The 10,813-nt window shown below is 32.7% G+C and overlaps 1 long non-coding RNA gene across 4 annotated transcripts in view; it reads left to right on the top strand.

Moving 5' to 3' along the window:
- Positions 1 to 1,439: 1,439 nt before the first annotated feature.
- Positions 1,440 to 10,813, top strand: part of LOC116421293 — a 143,951-nt gene continuing 134,577 nt past the window's right edge. For all 4 annotated transcript variants that reach the window (XR_004231604.1, XR_004231609.1, XR_004231605.1 and 1 more), the window contains exons 1-2: positions 1,440 to 1,650; positions 3,769 to 3,841. This is a non-coding gene — a long non-coding RNA (uncharacterized LOC116421293). The remainder of the gene's footprint in view (positions 1,651 to 3,768; positions 3,842 to 10,813) is intronic.

Raw genomic sequence — 10,813 nt, 5'->3', positions numbered from 1 at the left:
CAGGACTTGGTTCTATTTGTTATTACTGGATTGCTCATATCCAGCTATTAATCAGTGACTGAAACAGATTTGTGATTGAATCTTTATAGAGTTATCATTATTCTTAACATTGAATCAAGACATGGATACTTTAGATAGGCTACATATATAGTTGATGTGAAAATGAAGTAGGCTTAAAAAAATAGAGTTTACACAGAGCTCAGTGGAGAATTTTGGCAAAGTACACATGAGATTAAACCATCCAGATTAAAAAAAAATGAAAAATTCAATCATGGAGATGTTTTAAGCATATTCATATTTCCCAAACATTTCATTTTTGATGTGATCTGTGCCCTAGATTTTTTATGAAGCTAATAAATAAATAGGACCATAGATTTAGGGCTGGAAAGGATACCAGAAGCCAACAAGTCTAATTCCCTTTCTTTACAGAAGACCGAGGTTGAAAAAAGTGAGTGTCTAGCATTGGAACATTTAGCCACTAAGTTAAAAAGTAAGCTTTACGGTCAGGTCTTTCTTTTTTCTAGTCTACTTAGCTGCCTCATCTTGATGTTTTACTATATAGAATTGTATGTTTACAGAGTGTTTTAAGTACTTTGTGGCTAGCATAAGAATATACCAAGAAGTATCGTACAGAAGAAAAGGTGCTGGATTTGAAATAAGAGGACTTTAGTTTTCATTTTAGCACTGTCACTATTTTCACAGTCTTGGGCAAATAATATCTCCTCTCTTGACCTCAGTTTCCCCATATGCTAAAGAAGATAATTGAACTTAATGGTCTTTAAGGTCCTTTTCAACACTAAAATTTTTAAATTGATATATCATTCAATAATAGGAACAAAATGCATTTTATGATCTGAAGATTTAATTCATGGAAGTTTATTTGGCAAATCAAAAAAAGGGAGTCTTTGAATTGTATATATAGGAATAAGATAATTAAGTCAAAAGAAAAGAAAAAAAAGGAGATGGATAAAGAAAAAAAATTTTTAAAGATACAAAGTAAAAGAAAAGAAAATTAAGAGGGAAGAGAAAAAGAAATATGGAACAAGAAAAAAAATCTCTCCTAAATAAATATATTAGCCAAGGGTAAAGGTTAAATTCTGGCTCCCAAGAAAAAATATCAACGGGAGTTCTTTCACCCTTTGGTCAAGTCAAAATAAACAGATACAGTAACGCCTCATTTACCCAAACATTGTCAAAGAATAAGGTGTTGCACATGAGGGAATTTTCTGTTTAGTTCTAAATTGCCCCTAATCCACCCTACTTTTAAAAAGAAGAAACATTTTCACCTATAGTAAATTAGTATTATATCTAATGATTAGTTCAGCTCTAAAATTCCATGGTTCTTTAGTCAGAATCTTTCCTTTAAAAAGGTATGGTTGCATAGTAACCACTAAATCACAGAGGGATCATAGATTCAGAAGAAATGTCAGAGGTAGATAAAGTAGAAAGGTCTCTGGATTTAGAGTTGAATGACGCAGATTCAATGTCAATTGCTACATATCATTTGTATTTAAGTTAGGAGAGAATATAATAGCAAACCATGAAACCAAAGAGTAACACTGTGGCTTCAACCAGCAAGTAGTTCCTAACAATTTATGTTTCATTTTTACCCTCCAGGAACAGTGGGGACCAGATGGAGCAAAACATCAGGTAATAGAAGTCATCCCCACTATAAAAGAAGTTCCTTCATTGTATGGAAAGTCTGAAGGTTATTTGTGCCTGGAGCCCAGATGTGTATCCTATAGTTACTTGCCCACAATATTTCCCAAGTTGAATACAGAATGGAGTGTGTTCATTAATATTTTTGATCTTCTATTAAACTATAATTTCAATGTCATGAAAAATAGTGTAATCAAGCTGCTATGAATTCACCACAATTCTTTATTTCCCAAAAAAGTTATAATAATTTACTTACTAAGAATGCGCTTTGAGCAGTTGCTAGATTTGGTAGTCAAAGGACTTGAATTTAAATCCTGTCTCTGCCACATCCTACTTGTGTGAACTTGGGCAGATTACTTTGTTCAGTTTCCTAATCTGCAAAATGAAGGGTCTGAACCAAATAACTCCTAAAATACCATTAAGCTACAAATTTAGACTCTCAGAATCCTATAATTTTCTTATTAAAATGCATTCTAAGTGAAGTCTAAGTGAATCAACAAAGTTAATTTATTTTTTAGTTCATGAGTTTCAGACAGGAAATATAAATCCCTCATTGCATTCCCTCTTTCCCATCTAAGACACGGATCAGAGATGAGCATATCCTTTTTAGTTATTTCTTTCCACTAACTCTGGGTACATCCAATCAGTGATCTCTACACCCAGAAATCTGGGAGGAAAAAAAGAGAAATGCAAGTAGGTGATGTCTCCATAGAGGTGCTTAATTTGATTTCCTTTTCACTTTTTCTGATCTTTTTATTAAATATAATACAATTTCAATAGCTTGGAATGACTCATGATTTGCAAAGAATTTGAATAGGTAACCCTTTGGAGCTTTGATATCATACAAGGCAAAGCAGCCAATGTTAAACTGATCCATCAGCTTTCTCCTGTATTTGGATTTTTCAAGTTACATACCATTTTCTTTCTGAAGTAGACAACTATATATTTTTTTGCTCTTTAGGATTTTTCCTCTCACAAGTAAAAGTTTGGAAACCATGATATATAATGGTTCTATCATGTAGCTAAAGGCCTGTTCTACTACTTCTGTCAAATATTCTCTAATATTGTATAACAAAGTGTCTATAATGGTATCACTTATAATGGATTAGTCCATATAGTAAGAGTATAAATTCTTTACATTTTCTGAACACTATTGTTTATTATGACTTTCCTGGGATCACATAGTAAGTATGCAAATAGATAGATAAAAACAGATATAGATATATGGGGCAGCTAGATGGCATAGTAGATAAAGCATTATATCTGGAGTCAAGAGGATAGGAATTCAAATGCAATCTCAGACACTTATAAGCAGTGTGATCCTAGGCAAGACAATCAGTGTTCTTTGTTTTGGTTTCCTCATCTGTAAAATGAAATAGAGAAGGAAATGGTAAAGCATTTCAGTATCTTTTCCAAGAAAACCTCAAATGGGATCATGAAAAACTGGATATGAATGAAAAATGACTCAACAATACATGTACTAATATGTGTGTATGCATATATCTGGTAAATTAGAATTTGTTGGATACATATATACATATATTCACAGTAAAAGTAACTTTGAGAGGTAGAATGTTAGCTAAATTCTTCATAACTCCTGATATGTGCATTCGTAATCTACATGTGTTTATAGACTATATGTGTGTATGTATATGTGAACACACTCACATGAAATCTCCTTCTTTAATCCAAAAAGATGTATATAAAATTTGTTGAGATAAAGATTTGTGCAAATTCCAAGAAAGATAGAAACCTTATACAAATATACTCAAAAAAGATAGGATTAATGAGCAAATGATAAAATGAGCTCAGGCTCCAAAAATGCAAGTTGATACATCTGGCAAAGAAAGGTTGCTAATATAGATATTCCACAGAATGGAGAAACTTGGCAAAGTGGCTTTAAATGTAACCATTTGATGAAAAGTGTTGAGAGATTCTGATATGAGCTTTCAGTGAAATATGGTGAAACTCAAACATAACATTGAGCTCTGGATACCACATTGCAAAATCATACTTTTAAAAATTTATATGAGTTTAAATTCTGCAGTGATAAAATAGAGATGATCTAAACATCATTCAAAAATTGTCAACCTTGATCTCTTATTGCAGACTCCTGGAAGATAAGGACAATATCAGTTTAACTCTGGAAAGAAAAGTAATAAATCAACATGTACACACTGCGGTAAGTACTAGGGATACAAATGCATTGTGAAATAACTTCTGCTTCATTAACCCAAAGGGACTTTATAAAGTAAAAAACAAATTAACTCCTAAGTGTAGCATAAACACTACGTATTTGTGTTGGTTTCCTATATATTCTGAATATGATTCCTTTTCCTCTAATAGGAAAATTATTTTTTTTACAAAATTGAAAGCTTTTTTACTTACCCTAACTATATTAATTTTGTCCATGCAGAAAGTTTTCAGTTTGGGGACAGCTAGACAGCTAAGTGGACGGAACACCAGCTCTGCAGTCAGGAGTACTTTAATTCCAAATTGACCTTAGATCCTTTACACTTGCCAGCTGTGTGACCCTAAGCAAGTCATTCAAACCCAAGTCTCACCAAAAAAAAAAAGTATTCAATTTTTTGTAATCAAACATTTTTATTTTATATTTAGTATCCTCCTCTATCTCTTGCTTGGTTAAGCATCCTCTCTTTAACTAGCGTTGTGAAAAACTGTTGCATCCATTTTCCCCCAGTTTTTAATAATTTGACTTTACATTTCAGTCACATACCATTGGTATTAAATGTGTTAAATATATTTTTTTTTCTGAAGGTTCTTACCAATTAAGGCATTCTTCTCTTACTAGTATATGTTCTTGAATTAATCAAACAAAAATTTGATTGTTTCTGATTCCTATTTATGTTATCTGTTCCACTGACATATAGTTCTTTTTTATTCAGTACCAAATACTTACATGATGAATGTTATAATTTGAGATATAAAGTATTATCTCTAATTCATTCTTATTTAGTTCAATATTTCCCTTGACAATTGGAAACTCTTATTCTATCAAATTAATTTTGTTTTTATTTTGTCTTCTACAAAGTAAGCTTTTAATAGTTTAATATGTATAACATTAAATTTATAAATTAATTTACTAGGAATAGCATTAATATATAAATTAATTGTATTATGGTAGTGTAAATCAACTATGAGCAGAAATACCATTTCAATGGGTTAAATCTCTTTTCTGTAAAAAAAAAAAAAAAAAAAGTGTTTTTCATTGATATATGTGAGTATTGAGCAGATTTTGAAAGATTGTCTCCCAGATACTTTATAGATTTTTGTCATCATTTAATAGTTTCTCTTTATATTAGCTGCTCTTTTTAAAACTATAAAGAAATGCTGCTATTTTATAAATATATTTTAATCCTGCTAAAGCTGTAATTGTCTTAATTAATTTTCTTATCCTGGGAGGTTTTCTAATGAAGTTATTATTTTGTTTATAAATTGAAATCTTTGTTTTTCCCTATGAATATAATTGCTGATATTTATTTATTCATAGCTGATTTTACTGTTAAAGTGATCATTTCTAGAACCATTTTTAGATATATTTCACATCAACTTTAAATTATTATAATTGGGAGCAGCTAGTTGGTATAGTAGATAGAGCACCAGCCCTGAAGTCAGGAGGACCTGAGTTCAAATCTGGCTTCAGACACTTAACGCTTCCAAGTTGTATGACTCTGGATGAGTCACTTGACCCAATTGCCTCAGCAAAAAAATATAAGCTTTCATATTCTAAACAATATTCTTATAAGGCCACACCATTCATTTCTATCTATTTTCCCTTGTTTCCATACTCCATGCTTATCATATTAATGTATCATTTGGTCAGTGGTTTCAATGTTTGTACAAATTGGCCTCTTCTGTCTGCTATCCTATTTTCTTCCTCATCAGATTCATTTTTAGGTGTTGTATCAGAATCTCATCCTTCAGACCTCTTAGATCAGTTTTCCTTCTGGATTGTTAAGTCACCAAATACTAATCTATTCTTTTTATGCAATATAAAATCCATCCTCCCAAAATCTGGACTCCATACAATGATATTTCAATTTTTACTCAGATAACACAAATTCTAAAATAAAATGGTCATTTCCTCTCTTGTATTCCATCATTTCTACTTTGACAAACAGATCTTCCTTATGATAAAGATTCAACTGTCAAATAACAGTTCCATTCCTCATTTCCTTGACTTGATTTTGTTCTTTTCAGTGTGGTACTAGACAATAAAAGCCCAGTCATTTGAGCATGTTCTCTGCCAGTTGTAACTCATGTGATTGCTTGGGAGCTTGCTTCTGGAACTATTTGATGATACATAATAAGAGAGCCCTCTTACTAATTCTTTTAGAAAGTTTTGTCTGCTTTATGCTGTTCAGTTGTTCCAGTCATGTCTAACTCTTCATGACTCTATTTGGGATTTTCTTGGAAAAGATACTAGAGTGTTTGCTTTTTATCTTCCAGCTAATTTTATAAATTAGGACATTGAGGCAAACAAGGATAAGTGATCTGCCCAGAGTTACATGACTACTAAATATCTGAGGCCAGATTTGAATTCAGGAAGATTAGAACTCTATCCATTATACCACCCAGCTGCCTCTTCTCTCTGCTTATTTCATAAAAAATAATAGCAATAATAAAATGTAAAAAGCCTTTCAAGTGGTTCTTAATTCTGAAATGAGTATGCATTCAAAGATTCCAAAAAGGAACTCAAGCTTCTTTATGTCCTTGATGAAGAATGAGATAATAACTGTCATAAGCTTCCAAGTGGGGAGACAGGTTGTGCCAGTGGGCTAGTTTTTGCTTCCTGGTGTGAGATGTGACTTCAAATAGAAGGTGCTCCTGTTAATTCAGTTATGTTTCTTCCTTCCTGCTTTCATATGAATAACTTCCAAGAATAGAATGGGCTCACCTGTGTTACACTATAAAATTTTAATGATTGGAAGAAGACTGAAAATCCAATTACAGAACCAAGGAAGGGGCCAGTCCTAGGGTGATTGATGCTGCTCAGTAATAGATTGGCTCAAGCTAATTCATTCTGTCCCATAAACAAGAAGCAATTCATTCATTGGCTTCTACACCCTTGAAAGTGAACTTAATGATGTAAAGAATAGTTGAAAGTAGTACTTTAAGCTTGAGCCCCCTCTCCCCAGGGACTAAGAGCATAAAAGTGTGCCTCAGTTGAGTGTCAGAGGGACAAATTTTGTACTTAAGGTTTTATATAAATATAAATTCAGACTAATTTATGTAAATTGTTCATTGAGAATGAGAGGAAATCAACAGGTTAAATTGATAGGGTGCTAATCATTAGTATTGATGCTATTAAGAAGATAGCATCTTCTTAAACAGATAGTAACTAGCATTTAATGATGTGTATTAGAGAAAAACACTGAATGAGTATTTGAAATAATACTATCAGTGAAAGAATCACTTCAGTCTCTCAGAAATAACAACTCCCCATCCCCAGAACATTGAAGGGGAGCTGTATCTACCTTTTGCATATCTGACTTGCTCATGTAAAGAATTGGGATGAGGAGCATTAAATATGCATATGAGCTACACATAAAATGTTTTCCACATTTTCTGTTTCTATCTTCTTTCTATGTTTTATCATTCCCCACAATTTTGACTAAGGTAAATCAGCATGAAGCTCTCTTCTCCTTAGAATGACCAGTTTACTTTTTCCAGACATCATCATGCAGTTTGCATTCTAGCTATTTCTGCCTTCTTCTGCCTTCAGAAACCAGCAAGTCAGTTTTTGTCTTCCACTTTGGATTTAATTTTGTGCCTTTTTAAACAAAATCATTTTGGTGCCACTCCAAAGCATAATAGGGCAAGAGGTATATTGCCTCATTTTGTTTTTGTTTGGGGGGAGGATATAGGGGCAAGTCTTTCCTTCCTTTCTCAATAAAAAGATGGATTTTTTTCTATTTTTTAATGTTTATTTCTAAAGAATACCTTAAAATGAAGTCTATAAGTTTTCTATATGAGACATTTACTGATCACCTATGGCCTTCTTAGATTTCTCTTGAGATATCAAGACTTTTTTTTTTTACTATTATGCATAGAACTAATGGTAGTTAGAAGCACATCCTGAGAGTTTTCAAAGGGTATCAAAAAAAAAATCCAAACATTGACAAAAACTTAGAAAAAGAAACTCTCAATACATTAGATTTCTCACCATAAATCATCTTCACAAATGCCTTGATTTCTGAGACCTTCTAAACCCTTGAAGACCATGTTGGCATGAAAAGATAAGTTAGCATTCCTACTCCCCTGGGTTTAATTCAAACTACTAAGAGGCTTTCAACTAATTTGTAAATTTGAACTGAAACTCATAGCTTAATTAGGTGACTTCTTTCTAGTTGCAATTAGGTCATAAAATATCTATTTGCACTTTTCAGTAAATATTTTTGAGCATAGTAGAGATTGCTTATAGCACATGGAACCTAGTATCTATTGCGAGAATGTAAAACTATACTCATTTTGCAGCAGTTATGAAATTTTAATGATTTCTCCTCTTGGAGTGGCAAGATTTGTTTCAATAAAATATAAATTGTCCAGAACCAATGACCTACAGACAACACAATTTATGTGGAAATCTGATCATCCAAAAGGGAAAGTGATGAAATAAATCAGATACTTGTACTCATGGATACTTTGATTCACCCATAGGATTGATGAAGACAGAAAGTATTCTTACCATTATAAAAAGGATGCAGGGTTTGGATCATATTCTCTTAGAGCTGGAAGGAACCTTAAAGATTATCAGAATCAATAGCCTTATCTTACAGGTGAGAGAATTTGGGACTCAGAGAACTGAAGAAACTTATTTAATATCATATAATCAATGAGTGACAGAACCCAGTAGGCCACTAAAGCCCATGTCTCCCACTGTTTATTCCAGTATTCTGTAATATTCTTCTTGTTTTGGTTTCTTTGGGGTCTCTGGGAACAGCCTTCATTTCAGCCAAGTAATCACCACAAGTGCAGCCAGGTGTTAAAGTCCAAATCCTTTATTGTCGCCTTCAAAATCTTGTCTCCTTTCCTGGGGCCTGGTTAGCTTTCTTAGAGGCCTATTTCAGCTCTTGCCACCAGTCCTTTGTGTTCTCTGCCTCTGCCAGCTTCTTAAGGTCCTCCTGAATATGTCTTGGTTTCTGTGGGGGAGGCAAGAGGACCACCATCACAGTCTCTGTCTTCCAGTTCTGATTCTGGCTGAGTTTGTCTGAGTTTATATGCTCTCTTATCATAGAGAGCACCTTATCATAGGTGTGAATCTTGTGGAACTATATTAAGTACTAAGTATATGTACTGAACTAGAGAACTGTTAAGCACCATGCTAAACCACCATTGTCTCTATCAATTCCACTGACTTAGCATCTTGTAAGAATACTTTGTTTCAAGTTCAGAGTTGTGGCCCATAACAGTATTCTATCCATTGTAACATACTGCCTTATGAATAAGCAAAATTACTTGTGCTAACTTCATTATCATTGACACCTTTAATTCCATTCAGCTGGATTTTCTATTCATAGTTCAAATACAATCCTTTCAGATGTCCCCCAAAAGGAAGAGTCATTCTTAGGCAAAAATTAGGAGTAGTGTTCACTTCTATATTCCTAGTTATGCTTAACTCAAAATGGAAAATCTCAGGTTCATTTACAGCATATTCTAGACCATGGCTGAGAACACCCTGATCAAGTATATCTATTAAAAGTCTTCACAGAAAAGTAAAATTTAATGACCTTCAGAAAGTAGCTCAGATGTAAATAACATCTTTTATACTTTCTTACATGTTAAAGCATCAGCAATAGTCCCAATAGGGAAACATGCCTAGGTTACTAGGAAGAAGGCATTGTATAATAGTAACATCATGATTATCACAGGTTATTTTGGACAATTTTGTTTAGCTCCAGCTATGACAATACTCATCTAAAATTAGAATGGGGATTTAAAATTCATTCTTCAAGATATGGAAGATATGGAAGACTATAAAGTTAAATATTAAGCGCCAAGGTTGTCCAACCCTTTCAGAACTCTTAAGATAGATTTATACAAAAATCTATGAATATGATCAGCATGGCTAAAGGAAAGATCAAGGGAAAAAAAGATTCTAATTCAATGTAATGGATTTGGTGCCTCTGTTTTTTTCAAAGGTAGTGATGAATGTGCATGTGCACAGGCATGTATGTGTATGTGTTTATGTACATACATATAATATTGCATGATATATGCACATGTGTTTATACATATACATTCACCATTATATCTATATAGACAGATAAATAGATATATTGATATGTGAGCATGTTTATGTACTCACACACATTTATGCATGTGTGTGTATATATATATATATATATATATATATATATACACACACACACACACATACATACAAGATAGGAAATGGATCTGTGTTTTCACTAGTGTGAAGCAGTGAAATCACAATAAACAAACTCCCTCTACCCATGAAACTTGTCATTTTCTTAAACTGTTTCTTAAAACCATGATATCACATTAGAATGGAAATTATATTATTGGGTGAGAACCACTAAATCATATATAAGGATCTCCCTCAACTGCATATTGTTTTTGAAAAACACATATTAACATCATTTGTGTGGTTTGTTGTTGTTGTCACTGTTAAATTATTTTAAATCACGTTTTCATCTCCTTCAGATGATGGGGAGGATATATCCATATAGATGGATATAAATATAGAAGATATAGAAAGTTAAAGATGATAGAGATAGATTATAGAGATAATTATAGACATCTTTTGGGGGATGTTATCTTTCCTTTTGTGGAGTTACTTATTATTTCCATCCAATTAATGGCAGCTTTCCACTTCAGATTTTCTGCTAGAGAATAAAATCTTTTTTTTTTTTTTAATTACAAAAATAGGGAAATGTGTATAAACAGTTGTGATCTGTGTAGGGTAGTCTCTAATCTCATCAGAAAAGGTGGCAGGGGGGCAATCACAGAAAGTAACAGCATATGCACTGCCCTTGAGCACTATGAATGTCAGAACAAGAAACCTGATGTTTCTAGTTTGGTACAACATTCCTATATTTTGCCAAGCTAGTAAAGTTTTTTTTAATTATTTTAAAAGAATAGTAACACAGCGTCAAGTTCTGTCTCATCA

The sequence above is a fragment of the Sarcophilus harrisii genome, chromosome 1 (assembly GCF_902635505.1).
Source record: "Sarcophilus harrisii chromosome 1, mSarHar1.11, whole genome shotgun sequence".
Classification (NCBI taxonomy): Eukaryota; Metazoa; Chordata; class Mammalia; order Dasyuromorphia; family Dasyuridae; genus Sarcophilus; species Sarcophilus harrisii.
The sequence above is the reverse complement of the archived record's forward strand: the minus strand, read 5'-3'. Positions and strand labels throughout refer to the sequence as shown.